The sequence below is a fragment of the Lissotriton helveticus genome (genome assembly GCF_964261635.1).
Source record: "Lissotriton helveticus chromosome 1_1 unlocalized genomic scaffold, aLisHel1.1 SUPER_1_unloc_61, whole genome shotgun sequence".
NCBI classification, from domain to species: Eukaryota; Metazoa; Chordata; class Amphibia; order Caudata; family Salamandridae; genus Lissotriton; species Lissotriton helveticus.
The window spans coordinates 527,486-550,023 of record NW_027611705.1 but is presented as its reverse complement, the minus strand read 5'-3'; the positions used below and the strand labels follow the sequence as shown (position 1 = coordinate 550,023).

The 22,538-nt window shown below is 42.4% G+C and overlaps 1 long non-coding RNA gene across 1 annotated transcript in view; it reads right to left on the bottom strand.

Annotated features, from left to right (window-relative positions):
• Nucleotides 1-886: 886 nt before the first annotated feature.
• The window catches only part of LOC144806310 (uncharacterized), a 71,753-nt gene continuing 50,101 nt past the window's right edge, over nucleotides 887-22,538 (bottom strand). Inside the window, exons 2-3 of the long non-coding RNA XR_013605759.1 lie at nucleotides 8,580-8,698; nucleotides 887-1,593 (exon numbers count right to left, since the gene is read on the bottom strand). This is a non-coding gene — a long non-coding RNA (uncharacterized LOC144806310). The remainder of the gene's footprint in view (nucleotides 1,594-8,579; nucleotides 8,699-22,538) is intronic.

Here is a 22,538-nt window from a genome sequence, read left to right as displayed (position 1 = left end):
GTGTATGCCGAGTGAGTGCGCTTTTGTTAAAAAAACTTTCATGGCATTCAGAGCACTGATAAAGTTTTTCCCCAGAGTGGATTCTCATATGTTCAGTGAGTTTAGATTTACGGCTGAAACTTTTTTGGCAATCAGAGCACTGATAAGGTTTTTCTCCAGAGTGGATTCTCATATGTTCAGTGAGTTTATATTTACGGCTGAAACTTTTTTGGCATTCAGAGCACTGAAAGTGGTTTCCCCCAGTGTGCATTCTGTCAAATTCTGTGAGATAAGATTTATGGCTGTATCTTTTTTTGCACAAGTAACTTTTTTCCCCAACTTTGTTTATTTTGCCTCGATTGAGGCGGGTTTGAACAATGAATTTGTTCTCACAGTCCGTGTTTTTATAAGGTGTTTTCTCTTGCTTATATGCCACGGTAAGAGTGAACCTGATTTTAGAGTTGCGCTTGTTTAGATAATGTTCAGCATTTATCTCTAAAAGAAATTGTGTGTAATCTTCTTAACACTTGAATTGAGCAAAATATATCTGAAGCAGCCCTGTAACACCTTTTGAAATGTTTCTAGCAGATAATAGTCTTTAGGTAAAAGCATCTCAGGCAGCAACTTACTTTGTGACTGAAGTTTTTCTCAAATCTATTTGTATAGTTTCTTAGCAATGCAGTAATAAGCTGTTAGACTGATATTTAATGATTAAACTGATAAGTACCTTTTTGCACTGATGTAATGACAGTAACTGAGGGCGTTTGAACGTGCACAGTACTATTGTGGATCATTAGTCGCAGAACATCAGTTCCTTCTACCCTTTCTATGTTTGGTGAAAGGTTAAGGTTTGTAGTTCTGAAGACGAGGATTTATTTACATTAGCTATAACGCAATGGTGCTCCTTTAATCCATTTTTATATTTAACAATTTTACATATCACTCCTGCACAACAGATAATGTTGAGGCGATTTACATAGAATTACAGAACAGTACACAATAAAAAGGAAACAATCTGAGATGGTCATGAACACAATAAAGTGGTGAATTATTAAGGTTTTCGTAAGAGTGAGCAGAGTGGGTCGAGGTGTTAAATTCCGAGGCAGATAGTCTTAAACTTGCGTAACTGGTTAAAAACAGTTGTTGAACAAAGTTGATTTTCCAATCTTTTGGTTGTTAACGTGTCAGCTTCGAAGTCTTCTTTCAGTGTCTTTTCTTTGATGGTATCCAGAAGAAACCTTTTGTTGTAACTTTCTTTTATGCAGTGTGTGCTTCCTCTCTAGAATTATATGATGCTTCAGATGAACGTTATTCTGTCATGCTGACGCAATTTGTCTTTCTGATAATATTTCAGATGAGGATGCTGAAGTGGTCTTTCTACATTATTTCTAATGCTGGGTGCACAGATATGGCTTTGCTCTGGGTTAATGAAATGCAAACTTAGATACTTCACTTACAGGTATAGTACTTTCCTCGCCACACTTAGATTTTTGGAAATTGTTTAAACGTAGAATGCTGGATGCCCTTCAGTTTTTCAAAATAATCCTTCTTATGGCACTGACATTCAGTTGCTTAGTGCTAAATCCTGCTTTCTTCGTCCGTAATGTCAATCACCTATAGTAATAAAATTAAATAGATAATACATGTACATTTCCAAAAATATAATTTACAAGCCAAATCAATGCAGAATTTTGAAGATGGTGAGCTGTTTTTCAGACAGTGCAGAGTGTAGAATGGTAGCATGAGAGTACTTGAATGTAGGAATGAGGATTTGTAGAATTTTCAGCATTTTATTAAGCTCACAAAGGATACATGTACCCTATGGAGTTGTAACATAGAATCCTAAATGCAGATATTAAAGTCATATGGACTGGCACCAAACTGATATTAAAAAAATATACACTATTAATTAATTTGTAATGCAGATTTCTGGTACGGGAAGGACTCCTCCACGGACAACAGTCATTTTCCCCTGCCCTGAGTTACCACCTACTTGTATCTGGTATCCTGACTTTTGAGTTTTGGCCTCAGCCTCAAGCAAATATATTGTGTGCTGCGAGGACTATGCCTAGACCAATCCCTCAACTATGGTCCAGAGTATGAATCAAGGGCAATGAAATTAAGGCGTACTTACATGTGCTCATTTTATTCCACCTGATTATCAGTGTTTAGGTGTTTCTGCACCTGGATTTACTGAGTGCAGAAAATTAGGACACCATTTTTTTCCAGACAGAAAAATTAGACTGAAAAGACGCATAAGACTCTGGGTGCAGCAGACGCAGCCAAGATTATGTTGTGTTTTTTACTAACTCGGGGAAAAACAATTCTTTCCTCTGTTGGTGTTCATGGTCATTGTCGGCCTATGATTCGGCGTTAAGTTCAGAGTGTATTGAGTAGAGCCGAGGGGCCGAGCCGAGGAGGAGTTAACAAGCAAGAGGAGCGGAGCCTGGAACGACTGCCCGGGTTTGTTTTGTGACCGGTTCCCGCTCTCGAAGGTTTCTCCTGCGTCCTGTTATACGGGCGCTTTAAGTTTGATGGATCTGCTGTGGGGGTAGGAACGACCGCTGCCGGCACCGCGGTGCTAAGGCGCTGCTGGTGCTGCTCGTGTGGCGGCCGCTGCAGGGGTCAAAGGAGCATTGGCCTGTGGTGCTGCTGGTGCGGTGGCTGCTGCAGGGCACAGAGGCACAGAGGGCACAGAGGAGCCTTGGCTGCCACCTGATTTTAAGTATTTACTAAGCATTGAGCAGAGCTGAGCAGAGGAGTGGAGTGCCTACATCTGCTGTCAGTAGTGGGATTGACTCTGGATGCCGCTTTTGCTCCTGAACGATTGCCAGCATTCTCCCTTGTACTCTTGACAGCGATGAATAGCAACAAACAAGCAATGGACAGTGAGTGGCGAGTGACAAGTGGCAAGAGGTGTGTGGCGTGTGGTGAGTAGTTAAGGTTGCTCAGTCCATAAGTCGCTGAGCCATTGGAGTCTGTAAAACAAAATCTGAGAAATTATGCAAAGGGGAAATTGACAATAGACTTTGACCCTGTTGAAGCACTCCTCGACCCCTGAATTACTCATCATGCCTAGACTACTGCCCTACCCGGAGCCCGGCTATTAATCAACTGATTAATTAAATCAATAAGTAACCAGCAGTACCGGCGGATTCTGTACTGAGGTGTGCCTTGGGGTTTTTTTCCCTTGGAGGTGTTTGGAGGTGTTTTTGTCCTATCAAAGCACCCTTTGGTCTTGTCACTGGCCCGTTTGATTCTCTGAAATAAGCAAGACTTCTTCGCCTTAGATGGTGTATTATGAGGTCAGGAAAGGAGCGGCCACCTTTCCCTCCTAGCAAAAGGAAAAGAAAAATACAACAAACAGTAATATTAGATAAGTTTAAAATAAAACAGGCAGGTTTAAATCATCTAAGGTCCATACATTTGGGAAACTGGGAAAGTCACCATCAAAGTTTGATTTTATGAAAGACCCAACTGGTGCTATGCTAACATTGCTAACTAATCCATGTGACCTTCCAACTCCAATTAAACCACTGAGTGGAACAAATATTATATCCCCTAAGCAAGGAGTAAGTGAACCAGGCCACCCTGAGTCTGAAGATGAAGTCGAACGAATGTCAAATTCAACTAAGGACCAAGTCAACCACTGGGGTCAAATAACGGACCTAGAGATGTTAACTATTCCACGCAAAATGCACAAATCTAACAATGGGAGATACTCAGCAATTACTACCAACTAGGAAGCCAGAGCCAATAGGAGTGCAAGTAAAAATCAGAAAAGCTAACGGTACAGGGGAACCATCTAATTGGGCCAAATAAATCAACCAGAGCAAGAAGCTCCAAATGAACTAAATGGTGGGGTGAAAAGCATAAGGGAAGCCAATACCCCACTGAAATCAGATCTTACTCTGTCTAAAATAAATTCAGTTAAAAAACAGGACCAGCCGAAATATAATCAAAATAACGGATCTTAAATTAATAAGGACGAATACAACAGCAACCCAGAAACTCTGCAGCGTTGGAGTACTCCGTATCATAAAGACGTTTTGAATAGTAGTCCACAATTCATTCATTCTTGTGATGAGGGACATGATTTTCAAGGACCACAAAAAGAGAAGTATAAGGACCTATCATTCATAAATGGGCAACACCATAGCCCAGGTACTCAGGTACCAAGAAGTGGGAACGCGGGAGCAATTTGGGATTTATTCTTCAAAACCTCGCAATTAACTCTGGAAGCTTTAACATATCAGTCCAACAAAAAGGAGGTCCAAATAGATCTCGAGCGCTATGGCATCCTCTGTTACCGGAATTGAGCAGAAGATAACAACGCAAAATAATCTAATAGTAAGGGCACAATCTCAGCCAATATCTACGTATGCAGAGTGTAGTTGTGCCCCACTAATTAACAAACTAGCTACCATTCCCGATATTTAAAAAACAATAATTGACGATGTAAAAGTGAAATTTCATAATGTGGGAATTCAAACCATCAAGACCGACTGCCCCTCTAAAGGTACAATAAAATGTAGAGTCAATACTGTTGTTGTTAAAGAAAAAATAGATGATAAAACAAAAGATCAAGAAGTGATAAACCGACACAATCAACAATGACAGACGCAGCTCCGAAAGTTCATCTATCAAAAAGACAGACGAAAAAACAACGGAAAGCAAGAAATAAAGCTTCTAAAAGTATAAAAAATACAAATGCATCAGATATAGTGAGATTGAACACTGGAAATAACCATGAGAAATATCATATTGTGAAGGTGAGGGTAAACATATGTCTCCAACAAAACCCTTTTACCCTCTATTTAATAAGGATCTATCGGAGGTACAAGCAGATATGAAAAATAAATGCATAAACAATCAAGCTGATAGTATAAAAATGATAGAGAATGGGAAAATTCAGTCCTTTGAAATGCTGCAAGTGGAGGAAAGTAATAAACAGGTGGAAAATAAGCCATCACAATTGGAAACGAATAGAGCAAAGAGGGAGAGTATCAGAGGGGATGAAACGAATAGAGATTTGTTAAGTGGTGCAGGTAATTTTTATGCCGGAATATAAATCTAGGGGTAATAATTAAACAACTTGCAAACATCCGGACCCAACACGAGATGGCAGGAGTATGCGAAGCATGTGCATCTACAGCATACATGCCTCAAACAGAGGATTAATAGCCCCAAATCCCTGCCGTGGTATCTTGTCATGTTGTGGCTGAGTGTACCATGTGATGTTTAACCAACAAAGAGGACAAAGTTCCTATGCCAGGGTGCAAAAAGTCACCCATGCATCGTGGTGCAAAAAGTCACCCATACTTAAAAAATTGGAAGAAAAAGAGAAAATGAGATTCCTAGGTATAAAGGACCCAGAATTATAAGAGGGAAAGACATTGTGTTTCCTCTGTTGCCCTCACACACCCCGAAGAGTGTCATGCTTCATCATCGGGCGTTTGCTCCTCGTAGGGCCGGCGCTGCAATTCCCTACGGGTCCCAAGAAGGGTCACTTTATCGGAGATCTTTTGGAGGAATGCCGGATGATGCATGCGGGTGTGCGGGTTATGAGTCAAGAGGAGGGTAAAGAGAATTCGTGCCAGTGTGATATATTAAAATTGAAACAAGGGTAAACATGCAGCGATATGTTGAAAAATATACCCTTGGCAGTCAATACTGCTAAAAATTATTGACCCAAGAGGCCTATTATGCCTAGGTGTCAATTGTCAAGGTCAACATGTTTCGCGCTTCCGTTGCCAAGGGGTCGTTAGCGCTTCGTCAGGACCATCAAGTAAAGAATATGTAAAGTGCACGTGATTTAGTGAGTTTAAAAATTACCCTCTTATCTCAATCAGGGTGGAGTAGAACCTGTGAACCTTTATCATGGTCACGGCTAATAGGTGGAGACCACTCCTGAATGAAGCCAAGCACTGCGTGTAGTAATTCTACGTGGTCAGAATTATGGACGCCCGCAAGTAACCGGGAAATGAGTGCGGGTGCTGCCTTCTTGCAACCTACCCCAGACCACGCTTCTGCCGTAAGACAGACTAACGACCCCTTGGCAACGGAAGCGCGAAACATGTTGACCTTGACAATTGACACCTAGGCATAATAGGCCTCTTGGGTCAATAATTTTTAGCAGTATTGACTGCCAAGGGTATATTTTTCAACATATCGCTGCATGTTTACCCTTGTTTCAATTTTAATATATCACACTGGCACGAATTCTCTTTACCCTCCTCTTGACTCATAACCCGCACACCCGCATGCATCATCTGGCATTCCTCCAAAAGATCTCCGATAAAGTGACCCTTCTTGGGACCCGTAGGGAATTGCAGCGCCGGCCCTACGAGGAGCAAACGCCCGATGATGAAGCATGACACTCTTCGGGGTGTGTGAGGGCAACAGAGGAAACACAATGTCTTTCCCTCTTATAATTCTGGGTCCTTTATACCTAGGAATCTCCTTTTCTCTTTTTCCTTTCTTTTTCTTCCAATTTTTTAAGTATGGGTGACTTTTTGCACCACGATGCATGGGTGACTTTTTGCACCCTGGCATAGGAACTTTGTCCTCTTTGTTGGTTAAATATTGACATTCGGAGCACGGACACTGGACCTTTATAAGCTCCTTGGGTCCCCCCCTCTCTTTTTGATAAATATACCATGTGATGTAGCAGGCTATAGTGCTTGGTGTGATTTGGTCATTTTTGACAAGGTGGAGTGCTGAACGGTTAGGCAAATTTTTATTTTCTTTGTTTTTGGGATCGTGTGATATAGTGCGGTAACTACTGTATGATGTAAATAAATTACATTGCTAATATACCATCAGGATGTGGGGTGAGTGTTATTAGGGCTGAAGCCTTGCTGATTATATGCAGAATAACAGGTCTGGGATGTCACTACTGACTAGGGCAGGTTAGCAGCTGCACAGGCCTTGGGCATTGATCCTATTGAGGATAATATGTGACGGGCACTGGTGACTGGAGCTAGCTAGCAACAACGCTCACCTCTGTTATTCATTACAAGCAGGTTAACAATACATGTCAATATTGACTGGAACTGGTTGGCAGTAGAGTTAACCTCTGGTTTTGAATGTTTGCAGGATTTAAGGTATAGGGGTCACTACTGACTGGAGTTACTTAGCAGGATAATAGGTCTCAGGGAGCAAATCTTGACTGAAGATTGTTAGTATGATCACTAGTCCCAAGGTGCTACTAATGACTCAAGTTGGCTAGAATGATAACAGGTCCCAGGGGGCAATACTAACAGGAGCTGGCTAGTAGGCTTACATACAGGTCCAAGAAGCCACTACTGACTGGAGCTAGCTAAAATAATAACAGGCCCAAGGGTGGTGGGGTGCGAGTGGCACCAGTGACCGGAGTTGGCTAGAAGCATTGACAACCTTTGGTATTGATTAAATACAGGATTCCAGGTCACAGGAGGCACTGCTGAATACGGCTGGATAGCAGCAGTGGTGGCCTCTAGGAAGAAGGAATTGAGAAAGCATAACTGGATATACTGGTTTCTTTAATACCGATAATTGTTTACACATCATACACATCAATGCCACAACATGCATTGATATATTATGTTACCAAATTACAATATTCTTATATTAATTTGATGTGTCTGTTCGCCTTAATATGCCTGCAAAGTTATACGATTCTATTAGGGCCCAGAACCATTTTATTTAGTGATGTCAATCAGCACACTTTCCTGCATCTTGTAGTAAATGGAATACTGACAAACAGAAGTGTTATTTCCAGAAACAGTGAATTCTGCAGCTTGTCTGTGTATCTTTTATCTGCACCTCACGGACTCCTCACATTCCTCTGGAGAGTAGATCCTGCCTCCTACTCATTAGTGTTGTTTTAGTAACTGTTTCTATCACGTGTTCATGTTTCATTGACTTGTATTAGGAGAAAAGTGTATAAAAATACAAGGGGAGCATTAGCATTATATACTCCAACTTGCTTTAGGGTGGATGCTCTCGTCCATTGCAAAGACAATTGTCACTTGTTAGTTTGCTTGGCCTTTTGCTATTTTTGCATTAAATGTATGATAGATTTGTTGGCCTCCAGGTGTGTTGTGTTTTATTTTACATTTCATACGAGATGACGAGGAAAATGACAGTCCAGTATACACATTCTTTATATAAATCAACTCACAGTATACTGTTCTGGAAGTTCAGTCCCACAGACATTATCTCTAACGGAACGCCCTAGGAAGCATGTGCTTTTCAAACCAGTTGCCTTCTGATGCGGCGTCCTCGCTATTGGATAAGTCAATATGTCCTGAATTTTAGGAGGGTTACCGTAACTAGTGCACTATGTTAGAGATGATGAAGCATGTCACCTTCAGGTGAGTGAACGCAACTTGTCTTAAAAGCACATGCTTCCTAGGGTGTCTGCATTCAGTTACAGATAATGTCTCTGGGACGAACCTCCAGAACAGTATACTGTGATTTGACTGTTTTATTTTAACAAATGTACATAGCAGATATTGGCACTTGCTTGTTTCACAAAAATGATCGAATACCTGCCTCCGAGCGCACTTCTTACAGACGAGTATGGGGTTATCATGTTGCTGCTACAAGCTCCTTACCTGTGCGAGTTATCGGGAACGATGCAGGGGCAGACCCAAATCAGTCACATATGGAGATCAATGACAAATACTGAAGAATTAACAGAGCTTCCAAGCTGGTGACCATTACTTATTTGACCCTGAAAATAAAAGACACGTTTTTAGTATTCTGGTGACTCATGACCATAAAAAACAAAGGTTATAAATTCAATATTGCCTCAAATACTTAAAAAATGGAACTGGATGCGCTGAATCGGATGTTGTCCCAGGTCATGCATGACACCTTTCACCAGTATTGCTTATGGGACTTGTAGTTTTGTTTTTCTCATTAAAAGGATGGGTTCTAAAGTCCCAGTGTTCTAAGCGATGTTAGTTAAAATCAGAGGCCTGAGTGAGGATGAAGCATGACACTGCTCTGCTTAGCAGTGAGATGACTGACAGTTCCCCAGCCCTTCCATTCTTTGACCTACAGAGGCTCGTCGGTCGTTCATATTTTTTTGCAACGAGAAAGAAACTTTTATTGCAGCTTGTGCCAACTGAAGAGATAAAACCCATGGGCGTGTTTACTTAACTACTAACAAACAAGAACAATCAAGAACATGAGTTTCTGGAAAACTATCAAGCGACCAATCAGAATCAGCCGCCCTTCACACCCAGGAATTCTTGAGGCTTTGGAGAGGATGAATTGCACGTGGCACAAGAGGAACACTACATCGACTCAAAGCTCACTTCTTAGAGATGTACTGAAATGCAAGCCTCATGGCACACTTAGCGAGCTCTTCACCTCCTCCGCCTCAAACTGTTGACCAGCTATCAAGGCAAAAGAGCCTGCAGCAAAGCATTGCTGGCTTGGTTCCACACCGGACCAGGCAAAGTGGTCAAGTCCATACTCCTCCAAGTCAGCAAGCACTCGAGCCAGTCCTAATCCCACATGGATGTTCCCCATCACAACTATTTTAATGGTACTAAGTTATGTTTCTCCTAAATGTATGAGTCAAAAAGTGAAAGATTTTACTAGGAAATGCTGAAAGAGAAATCATGACGTTTTTCAGTATTTGAGTCTGCCACAGTACACAGGAGCATTATTTCTCTACAGCAGCAAATCATGTATGCGCCCTGCAGAACGCATGTTTGAATGAAACATGGAATGGATTGCAGCCAACAATCTATGCAACATCATAGCAGAGTGCAAGATAACTTGTGTTATTATTCCAGCAGAACGAAATGCCATTCCTAATGTGTACGGAAAATGTACGGTCAGTGTTGTTCTTCTGCTAGTTAAAAGACTATCACCATTAATGTGCCAGGAAATACAATACTATGAGAAATCCTACTTGTTGGCAGGGTGGTGCCTGCCACTATATTTCAGGTTACTTCCAACATAATCTGATTTATACATACATTCTCCAGGGTGCTGCCAGCGATCGGGTCTGCACACAGCAGTCTTGAGACACTCAAGTGCTCCGGTGGCCCTAACACTAAATATTTGGGACAAGGTACTGAGGCATAGAGAGCTGATCATATTCCCTCCCCATACACACTGTTCCAGTTACCGCGCGTACAATCGTACTTGCTCTCGCCCCAGGAAGCTCCAGGAAGCATTGGACGCCAGACGCCTGGAGCTGACGTATTGGATCTCACGCGCATGCGCTTGTGTTTGCGTGCACATGCCCATTTGTCCCGGGGATACTGTACCTGCATCCGCTCCGCTCTTTCTGAACGCCAAGCGAACGCCGAGCAGAGCGTTGAGTGAATAGAGGATCCAGGGGCCAGTGGCGCCCGCCTGGAGGCCGAGAATTGCAGCCGGAGGCCAGGGGGGAGGTCTAGAGTTTAGCTGAGGAGCTTGAGGCGCGAAACCCTGGCACATTAACCTTAAAATTAAACTTAAAATAAAACACAGGCCCTAAGAAGTGCTGTAGGAACCTGCTGAGTTAGAGTTGGTGACAGCACCTGAGCAGACAATTAGCCAACGGTCGCAGGGGGCTGGAAGAGCGGAGTGCACAGCGGCAAACCGTGAAACAGGTAATTGAGGAGCAGTTGTCCTCCATAGGTTTAAAATATGGAATGGCTGTAATTGTTTTTCTTAATAATCAAGGACATTAAAACTAACCCAAAAGCGACGGCGCTAGTCACATGGGTACAGGTTATTGAATTGGTATTGGGAAAAGGGGCCTCGTGATCTAATCCCAGCGGAGGATTGGAATAGGGGTGTAGCATTTAAAACAGGCTATAGGATTGGTGACCTGAGACCAGAGTGCGAGTAATGAAGAAGGAAATCTAAAAGATGACACCGTCCCAAGCAATAACCCGTAAGACTATAAAACGGGAAAAAGAATGAGATTAACATTCCAGTGGCAGGTGAAGGGAGCGGAGTAGGTAAATCAAAAGGGGCGATGAGTGAGCCAACTGGAAGGAAAAAACAAGTAGCAAGGAATGTACAATCCTTGACGCTAACACTGCAATCAGCAAAACCAAAAATAGCAAAAGGTGGTTCATCAGTGTCTAACTCAATCAAAGACTTTTTGGAAAGTCATTTCAAGGGGAAGGATGTGACGGACAAGGAGTCAAGTGCTGAGGCCTACCCAACCTCTGAGTCCATGGGTGAGGTTGGTCTAGCCTCTCCAAACCAGACCATATTTAACATCTCTGGGGTTTCTTTGAATCCACGGCTGTCCTCTTCGCCAAGAATGTTCCAGGGGGAGCCGTCGAAAGCAATGTTGGGCGAGTTGTCACAAATCAGAGGGTTAATGCCGGCATTAGTTAGACCGATTGGTGGGAACAGGAGGGGGTAGGCAGTAAGGATGAAGAGGTAGCTTTGTTAAGGGCTCCCAAGCTAAAGAAAGAGGAACCAACTGTATAAATATCCCGACAGCCAATTATTGTGAGGAAATGGTGTGAAAGGAGATATGACATGAGTGGATTCCCGAGGTCAAGGGGGAAGAGGAGGTCGCCCTTAGAATAAGACAACAAATAAGGCATCATGTAAGGGAGGTGAGAAGAGTGAAAGGAGAAAGGAAGAAACAAGAATGTCAAGAGAGGGAAATAACACAAAGATCAAAGGAGTATAATGCAAAGCCGATAGCTGAACGAGAAGAACCTTGGAATAGGCTAGAAAGATCAAAGATCAGTAAAAGTAGTCTGGCACCAACAACGAAACGGAAAAAGGAGAAAGAGGGGAAAGGTACAGAATTGAGGATAACTACACAATTGGGACCTGGAAATCCTAGACGTAGGAAGACCACCAAAGAAAAAGATCAGGGCGACATTCCAACAAAGAAAAGGGAAGCTAGATTAATGGGAGACATCCACGGCGTAAGGCAAGATTGTACCCCCGACTTATGGGTTTTCCTAGAACCATACGGCCAGGACAAGGGCGGAAAAAAAGTCAGGAAATTAAACCCACTAAATCGATCACAACTTATATTCCCCATGTCAAAATGTGCAAGCCTCGGCAGCACTGGCACAGAGGACCTTAGAGAAGTAGGGTTTGTTCCAAATAGCAAAGGGGGTGATGTGACCAAGCTCCTCTTCTACTCTGCCTTGGTGAAAGCCGCTGCAGAGAATGCCAAAAATAAGCTGCAAAAGGAGGGGATTAGATTGGTAAGAAGGGAGGAATTCCAGGGGCAGCACTTCCTTACGAATCATGCTGGACTAGGGTTACGGCAGATAAGGTTAATCAACTCAAGTTGGAATAAGAAGGAGGATCTTGCAATAACTATAACTGATAACGAATTTGCAAGATACTACAGATATATTTGCTGGAAATAGGTTTAATGTCCTAGCATCCCCAGAATTTAGGGAGTAAGAAGAGGAGGGGTTCCTGAGTGAAATTGACTAGGAGCATGGGTCGTCACACAGCCTATCAGTTCTATCATGGAATATAAATGGCTACAAGAAAATATCGACTCAGAATAATTTTGATAAATTCATTAAGAGTGATGATATTGTCTGCCTACACAGGAGACTTGGCTGTGTGACGATACCCTAGCAACCCTAGTTACAGAAGGTTTCGCCCAACACTCTAAAGCAGCAAAGAAAAATACTCTGGGGAGGCCATTGGGGGCCAACTAATGCAGAGTTCCACACAGATAGCTGGGAAGGTTCAGAATTTGAAACTACATTGTGATTGGGCATTAGGCTGTAGGGTCCTACTGCAGAAGTCGGATCCCTGCTTTGATGGAATATGTATTATAAACGTTTATATACAGTAGGGAAAGGACAATGAATATAAGGTGAATTTGGGAAAACTGAAAGAAGATATAGAGTATGTTAGCGTAAAGAATCAGAAGGATATATTATTGGTGTTCGGTGATTGTAATCATAGATTAGACCCCAAAGGGTGGATAATTGTCACGAGGAATTTTTAGAATCTTATAATATCGAAGTAGCCATTTTCTCTAGAGGAGAGATCTCCCCAAAGGATGCGACTTTTACTCAGCTGATGGGTTTACTGGGCATGGTGTGCGTAAATGGGAGAATGCAGCCAGATCGGCCAGCAGGACGCACTTTTTTGAGGGGCCAGCAACTCTGCCCATTAGATTATGTGTTTTGTCAGGCCTGGTGCTTTGGGCTAATTAAAAATTTTGAGGTGGTAAAAATGAAAGGTAGCGACCATTATCCATTGAGGGCAGAATTACATCTATCAAGAAGCAAAAATAGAGAAAGGGTTTTGCAGGTACATGTGGATTATCCAAAACGGTTGACAACTAGTATAACAGAGGAATATATCGAGAAATTAAAGGAGGCTATTCCTGTAGAAGAAATTCAATTAAGAAATGGAATTGCCTGGTTTGAATCCACCGTAGGCAAGCTGGTGGACACCTTAAAGAAAAAAATTAAATTAAGAAAGGCAGGGCCTGGGAGCCACAGTGTTAATAAAAATGTGAACACCTGGTTTGACGATAAATGCCGGGTAGCCAAGGCACAGATCAGGTAGAAGGCGAGAAGGGTAAGGGTCAGGTTTAATGTGGAATTATCTCTGTCCCTCCAGTAACTAAGGTCAAAATACAAAACACTAATTCGTAACAAAAAAAGAACCTGTAAAGATAAGTGCTGGGCAAAATAATTGAAAATAGAGATGTCAAAGGATTTTGGAAATTAGTCCAAGAAAGTGTGGGTAGAAAAGCAGGTTCTCTAGAATGTATGGTCCCTGAAGATGAATGGGGGGGCTCCCTGGGAGAAATATATGGGAAATGGCCTATACAAGAAGAGTCAAGGATGCCAGTTTGGCCACAGGTGAGGGTTGATATAAAAGAAGAGTTTACCTCAAGCTATATAAAGAAAATTATAGCAAGTTTGAAGCTTACCCGCGCTGCAGGCCCAGATAATCAGATTATACCCCCAGAACATGGGGGTTTAAAGCAGGCAACTCCACAATTGACCATTGCTTTGCTCTATGGGCCATAGCGCGGAAGTCGATTGAAACGCAGGGAAGTTTATTATGCTGTTTTGTGGACTTCCGTGCAGCTTTCGATCTGGTGGACCGGGAGCTGTTGTGGGAGGCCTTAACTAGTTACTGAATCCCAAAAGATTTGTTAAGTCTGATTCAAATACTCCATACTAAGAACTGGGCCCAGATAATTTTAGATATAGATGGAAGTTTATCTGGGAGGATTGAAATTGGAAATGGGTTGCGGCAGGGATGTGTATTGGCCCCCCTGCTGTTTTCCTTGTTCCTAGCAGATTTGCCATTGACCCTGCGAAACAAGATGGTAAGCATATTGCATGTTTGCTTTATGCCGACGATCTGGTGATTAAGGATAAAATAAGCTCTGTATACAAATATCCTGCAAGATGACGCAATAAAAGTGATGTCATCTATCTTAAATGATGAGAATCTAAATGTCGAACACAAACAGCTCATTTTGAACTGTATTGAGATGGTCTTAAAAAACAATGTTTTCCTGTACAAAGATGAGCTGTACAAACAAATCAAGGGGACCAGTATGGAGGCCACTTGTGCCCCCAGACTGGCATGCCTTTATGTCAGCGACTTTGAGCTCAAACATATCTATAACGGGATGGCACCATATTATGAGAATGTGTCTCACTGGCATCATTTTATAGACGATATAATGTTCATGTGGAATTGTGCCAGTGAGGGCTTGTTGTCATTCTTGGAATGGCTTAACTTGGGAGATGAAAATCTAAAATTCACTGTAAATTACAGTGATAGCTGTGTAGAATTTTAGGATATTAAAATCAAGGACTCCCAAGGGGCACTTGAGGGAGAGCTGTTCACCAAGCCTACAGATAAGAATACATTGTTACACTATCAGAGCAATTACCCCTGTACACAAAAGGATAACATCCCCTTTGGGGAATTCCTAAGATTAAGGCTGAGTTGTACAACACTGAGGGATTTTTACCATCATGAAATTATGGAAAAGAAACTAGGAGCTAGGGGCTACCCCAAAAAACCGATCAAACACTCCTTAAAACGAGCCTGATTCTATGATAGGGATCACCTCCTTAACATGAATAAAGAAAAAAAGAACATATCCTGAGAAAGAATAGTGTTTGTGAGTCAATACTCAGGTTTGAGTAATAAGATCAAGAATATAGTAAACCGCAATTGGAAAATGATTAACAACGGCATGCTGACACCACTAACGAATCCATTGTTTTCGTTTAGACAAAACATTAGGAAACACTTTAGTCAAAACATACAAGAACATTGATGGGACCTTCCAAACTACTTTACAGAATCAGAGAGCAATAGGAAACCACGTGGCTCATGCTCGATCTGTCCAAACTGTATAATAACATTTTTTTTTAATTTTAATGGAAAGGACTTGGGAGTAACTACTCTTAATTGCAGAAGTAAGATCATGGTTTACCTCCTTATCTGTCCATGTGGCCTTGGCTACGTAGGGTAGACGGGAAGGGAACTCCGCATTAGACTGCTAGAACATAGGTCAGCATTGAAAAACAATAAGGAAAATGCTCCTATGACAGACCATTACCCCAAAATGGGCCAATATTGTAACCAATTTAGGTGGTTCATTTTGGAGAAAGTAACTGTGAGCAGGAGAGGTGGAAATCTAGATAGCATTAGAAAGATGGGTGAACAGTGGTTCATGTGTTTTCGCAACACAAGAGAGGAGGGGATGAAGTTGTTAGCAAATCAGTAAATATACCAATAGCATGAAATGTGCACTCCGTGAGGGCCAGGCAATGATTTAGAGTATAAAAGTAGAGCCCAAGCAGACTGTACAATTCAATTAGAACTATATAAGAAAGCTATATCTGTAAACATAAGGAGTTGAAGAAGGAAATATCCATACAATAAGATCGAAAATAATAAATAAAAAATAATGAATTTATGCAAAATAATTGATGACAAACGATCAGGCAAAAATTGTGATGTAGGATGTTTAATAAATAGGGTGTAATTGCACCAGGAATAAATGTACACTTAGTAAGAATGAACGCTTCGTTGGAAGTGTTACTCAAAAGTAAGTGTAGAAAAAATTGTACAGATAAATTTTACTATCAAAACTAGTTGGGGCGACAGCAATTGGCAAATGACAGTGAGGCTTGGATGCACGTACATGTGCATCCGAATGGAAACAGGAAGCGGGAGGAGAGGTACGTGTGAGAGGCGCAATTTGGAATACGGCATGGAAACGAGTCTTGGATTCATTTAGCTCTTCCGGGCTGTTTGACCTTTAATGCCCAGGAAGTAAACAGGGATAAACAAGCCCTCGGGGAGAGACGGATTCTGAGTGCGCCCAAAATGAGAGCGGGCACACTAGACACTAATTAATTTCAGGCTAATGAGGATACTGAGAACATTTATAAGCTGACGCATTTCGATATCGGCGTTCGATGCGTCTTGAGAAGGTGACTGGCTGCAGGCACCTTGAATCGAGCTTCCCCCGCATTCTCTGGTAAGAAGAGTACTGAGATTAGCGATATAGATAGTGCAACCGTCATTTTTAATACACTCTAGTTTGGGGTATGTGTCGGCAATTTTGTCCCGTACAGCTAAAACGGAAGTTATAGCTCGGAGGGCACAAGAGTTACTACGCTGATAACGCACAACGTATGGGGGACGTTTCCTTTGGCCACTTCGTGTACAAATAGGTAAGCCCTGCCTGCTTTTATTTCGGCATCATGAGGCTGCAAGGATTTAATCGGAAAATATTAGTGGAATAAAAAGATACATTGTTATTTTAGGAACAGAGGTTTTCACTGGGGAAGAAATAACTTGTGGTACCCCCACAAAGAAATAAAGATAAAAGAAAAAGAGAAGGAACAAGACGCTGATGCAATAATAGGAGGCAGGTAATATTATTAGGTAATTAGGCAGCTTAATTCAATATTTTGTTGAGGTCACCTTAAAAACAGTTGTTTATTCTTTGTATTATCAAATTTGTTGCAGAAACCAATTAGAGTTTCATGATCTTTGTTTTTAAAGTTGGTGAGTTCACATGCACAGGAGGGACCACCAACAATTGAATTTGAATTTAATTTGAATTTAAAATTACTTATAAAGCGCACGTTCGCCAGCGGCTTCATGGCGCTACAACAAACAGAAACAGGGTGGTCTAGCCCATGTAGAATAAATAATTCAAATTGTGGGGGGAATATTTTAATTAAAGGCTTTAGAAAACAAAAGGGTCTTAAGTTGCTTTCTGAACTGGGAGTAGAGAGTCAGGGTCCTAATCTCAGGGGGGAGGGAATTCCAGAGGAGTGGGGCAAGGGTCGCAAATTTCGAACCGCCCCATTTCTTCCTCCGAAAACGCGGGACCGTAAGAAGGGCCTGGGTGGATGAACGGAGGTCTCTGGTGGGGACGTAGGGAGTAATCTCAGAAGAGATAAAAGCTGGAGCCGTGCCCAGTCTCGCTTGAAAAGTGATGGAAGCCAGCTTGAACTGGACACGCTCGCGAACGGGGAGCCAATGTAAAGATTTAAGGAGGGGGGTGGCATGGTGAAATTTAGGTAATTTGAACACCAGGCGGGCCGCCTGGTTTTGGATCTGTTGCAACCGCCTAAGACTATATGCAGGTATACTGGCATATAGGGCGTTGCCGTAATCCAGGCGGGAGATGACCATCGCCAAGGTGATCAATTTAAGGGCTTGAAAAGAAAAAAAACGGGACACCTTGCGTATAGTACGCAGTGAAAGAAAGGAAGGAAGAGGACACCACAGAACTGACCTGGGAGTGAAGAGTGAGTTGAGAATTGAGCTTAATACCTAAAGTTTTTACTGAGGGAGAGGGGACAGGTGGGGAACCGAGAGAAGGGGGCCAGAACAAAGGAGACCAGGGGCTGGATGAACCACCTGTTAACACCAGTTCGGTCTTATCTGGGTTAAGTTTTAGATGGTTGTGGTTCATCCAGTCGCGAATGTGGGTCATAGTAGATTGAAAATTAGAGATAGAAGACAGAGAGGAAGAAAGATCAAAAACAAGTTGGAGGTCGTCAGCATAGTTATATACTGCGACCTCCATCTGCTGAAGAGAAAAGATGAGCGGGGCAATGTAAAGATTGAATAAGAGGGGAGAAAGAGAAGAGCCCTGGGGGACCCCGCACTGAACTTTCCGGAAATCCGCGGTAAAATCACCCAGGCGAACAGCCTGGGTGCGGTCCCTCAGGAAGGAGGATAACCAGACCAGTGCAGTACCTCCGATCCCCGCCGCCCTGACACGGGAGAGTAAGATGGTATGATCAACCGTGTCAAAGGCGGCTGAGAGATCGAGCAGTACCAAGGCCTGGGTCTTATTGGTATCCATTCCCTCCCTGAGGTTGTCAAGGACCGAGAGTACCACGGACTCCGTAGAGTGTGCGGGGTGGAAACAGCCTGGCGGGGGGCTAAGACCCCATGCATCTCCACAAAAGTGCTCAGGGTGCGAGTAACGTGGCGCTCGAGCACCTTTGCTAAGAATGGCAAAAGGGAGATGGGGCGGTAGTTGGCCGGGACTGAGGGGTCCGCACCAGGTTTCTTGAGGATGGGAACGATGATAGCAGTTTTCAGAGGGGTGGGCACCACACCCTGGGAGAGTGAACTGTTAAGGAGGCGAAGAGGGGGATCAGAACATGAAGAAAAAATGTGACAGAGGATGTGGGAGGGACAGGGATCAAGAGGGGAACCAGATTTGACCAAGGGAATTATTGAAGTAAGACATTCCTTAGTCAGCGGAGGAAAAGCATCAAGATGACCCTTAGGGGGAGGACACCGAGGGTCCACAAACGTAGGAGAAGGAGGAGGAATGTTGGCCTTGATAATAGAAATTTTCTGAATGAAAAAATTATTGAGGGAGTGACAGAGTTCAGGTGAGGGAGTGGGTTTCAATGTAGTTCTGTCAGAGAATGCCAAGTTGTTCACAATCGAAAAAATTACTTTTGATTGGTTCTCTGCGGCGAGGATTTTGGAGGAGAAATAAGCTGTTTTTGCCCCTAAGATGGCCTGCTTATACTGGGCTAGGATGTTGATAAACTCCAGTCTTAATAGGGGACAGTAATTTCTCCTCCAGGCACGCTCAGCTCTGCGTACCGCTAATTTGGCAGTCTTGAGATCCTCATTAAACCACAGGTTGGCATCCTTCTCCCGCTTAGATGTGACCCGCTTGAGTGGGGCAATAGAGTCACACCCAGAAGTGAGCCACTGGTTGATGGAAGCGGCTTGGGAGAGGGTAGATAACCCCTGTAGTGAGGGGTAGGAGGTCATGAGTGAGTCAGAGAGGTTGTCTAGGTCTACTCGTCCCCAAGCCCGGACCCACACGTTTTTAGGAAGTGAAGGTTTGACCGGGGGGTATATAGAAAGAGTAAAAGAAATCAAGTGATGGTCCGACCAGGAGCAGGGTAAAATAGAAACAGAATTTACAGGGCAGTTCAAGGACCAGATCTGGTCAAGCACATGTCCTTTAGCATGGGTGGGGGAGTGAATGTGAGGTGTAAAATTAAAGGAACAGAGGGTTTCAGAAAATTCCTTAGAGGAGGTACACTCAGCAGGATCTGACGGCCAAAAATTAAAGTCGCCCAGGAGCAGGATGGAAGAATTATTTATAGCAATTGTAGCTAATACTTCCAGAAAGGACGGAAGGAACAATGAGGGTGATTGGGGGGGGGACAAGCCACATCAGCCAAATTAACAAAGGTAATAAGGTTTTAGCTGTAGGGCGATTAAATGGGGGATTAGTCTCAATATTAAATGTATGGTATAACAATGACAAATAGACTCGATATGGTAATTTGTTTTTAGAATCAGCCTGTGATAAAAAGAGTGAAAAGATGGCAGGATGCTGAAAGGGGACACATCTAGGAGAGATGAATAACCTGATATAAGGTAAAAGAGAGGGCAAAATAGTGCCCATACATTTGGAATAATCAAGTCTGATAACAAGATAGTTACTGGAAGGTGGGTACAATTTGTGCACAGATCCCTAGTAAGTAGGAGCATTTCTGAAAATGAGTGGTCATTACGCACCAAAGGTACAGCCCATTTATTAGAATATCGCGAATAACAGCGGGTTAAAATGGGAAAAATAAACTGAATATGGATGTCATATAATTGAAGAAATGCTAACCTATAGGAATTAGATAAACAATCAGAATATCTAGGAAAATTATATAATTTGTACGCTCTCTGTAACTAAGAATACTGTGATGCATGGGACAGCATTATAATGCATGATTTTAAAACAAATATTTGACTGTATTTGCCTACAGGAATAAAGCACAGTGGCAACCAATCCGTGCCTTGCAAATTGAGAGAGACAAAAAGTGAATGTCTTGAAAAAAATAGACTATTTTCTTTAAGACCATCGAAATGCGTCGACGCTTCATAACACAATTGTGGGAAATCAGCTCATCCTTTCAAAATTACGAATTAATTGGTATAAGGATTAGCCAGAATAGTGCAAACCCGGATGTGTAACTTTATGACAAATTGTGGTGTCTGTTTTATGTCTCTCTTGTTTTCTTCTTTTTTATCTTGTATAGGGATTTAGTGCATTTGAAGGTTAGAATTATTATTATTGTGTTGTTTTATGAGCAGTGTGGCTCTCGAGAGACCATAGCACATACAATGAATGCTGGTGCTGTTTTAAATGAAACAATTAGTTGTAATCTGCTTGAGAGCAGGAGGTTATGTATTCTCTTTTTTAATAAAATATGTGGTTTATATAAATTATTTATGGTATAATTGTTTTGCAGAAAAGTCTTTTCTTTTTTACTATTCAGTGGAGTTCTAATACATGGGCTCTTTGTGTGAATTGATTTTCAGTAAATCAATTTGTCCACCAAGGGATCTTTTGATTTTACTATTTAAAAGTACTCCAATCCCCTGGTTAGTTAAAGGGGTCACTCTTGTTTCTGCTACATGAAGTAAAAATATGCCAGTCAGTAGTAAGTTGCGAAAGTTATGTTGTTGCGTATGTACAGAGGACTCCCTTCTGGAGGCAGCCTGCCCGCTTCCTCCAGAAGGAACTCCAAGTTATGAGATGTATGTTAAATATGGGCCATCTGCTATTATGTTTTCTCCCTTATGGGTAAAATATACGAAACAAAGCAATGTTGAATTACAGTGGCCACAGTTTGGCTCCTTTGATCTCCAGGCCCTTTCGAGCCTGGAGGAGCAGCTGCTCCGCAAACGGTCTCGTCAAGCCATGTTTGACGCCACTGCATTGTGGAGGAAAGAAATAGATAAAAAAATGAGAAAAAAGCAAGCGTTGAATAAAAAGTAAGAGAGGATGTCTATGGCTGATCATGCGAAAGAACATTTAGAAAATAAGGTTCAGGAAGGGGTTGAAGTGGTAGATAGGCATCATAGGGCTAAGGTGACAAAATGTTACCCCGCTCGTTCTCCCAGGGACCTTGAGGTTGAAGGAGAAGAGGGGGACTCGTTGTTGAATTCTATTCTTGAAGGTCCACCTCATGCCTATGCTACGGCTCCTATTTATCCCGCTCTTCCTCAAAATGTTCCTAACGCTCCACCCCCACCAGTGGTCGTTCAGGCTGCCCCACCCATTGTACCACTGCCTGATCCTTTGACTCCCGTCATCCTGCCAGCACCCCTTCCCTCCGACAGTTCATACCGCCTCACCTATTGACCCAACCCTGACCATACATTCCCATCTGCTTGATAATCAGTCTATTGGTACCCCTGTTGGTGACTCTTATGCCACTCCGTACCGAACGAGATGGTCCTCCCTTATGCCCAATACCCTGTTTGGAGGATTCTTCATTACCCCTAGAAAGGAGCCTTTGAGGTCTGCTGAACTCGCTGGGGGTAGTGAAAGGGATGCTATGCGAAAACAATATGCATTTTAGGTAAATAATAGTCATATTTATGGCGTTAAAGATATCTGGTCGACCTTTAGACAATGAACGGCCATACAACAAACAGACATGGCCGAGTATATGTGCACACTTATAATGAAAAGATACGAAGCATTGTTCATAGATACTCCCCGTGGATTAATTGATTTAAGACTAACTATTGCCGAGAGTCATGTTCAGGGAGATGATATGCATGAAGCCCTTGTTACCATGATTGCGTTCAGAGACACAGCGGCTTTTCCGCCATTTACAAATGACAAAGCTATGCCTATGAGAGAGACAGCTCCCGTAGTTATCCCTGCAGTGCTCGCCAATAACCAGGGTGTTGGAGCAGCCCCAGCCCACTGGCGTAGGATGTGGGTGCATGTCTCTGTCACACACTTTTATCATCTCCCTTGCTTTCTTTAAGACTTCTACTGGATAATCTCTTTCCAAATATTTTTGATGTTGAAAATCCAAGTGTTTCTCTAAATCTTCCTTTTCCGAGCAAATTCTCTTAATCCTCATGTACTGTGAGAATGGTAAATTGTTTTTGAGGTTTTGAGGATGAAAACTTTGAAACAATAATGAATTGTTCACATTGGTTTCTTTTCGGTAGACTTCTGTTCGAATCTTTGACTTGTTGATGCTTACGGCTACATCCAAAAAGGAAATCTCTTTCTCACTTATATTATGAGTGAATTTGATTTGCTC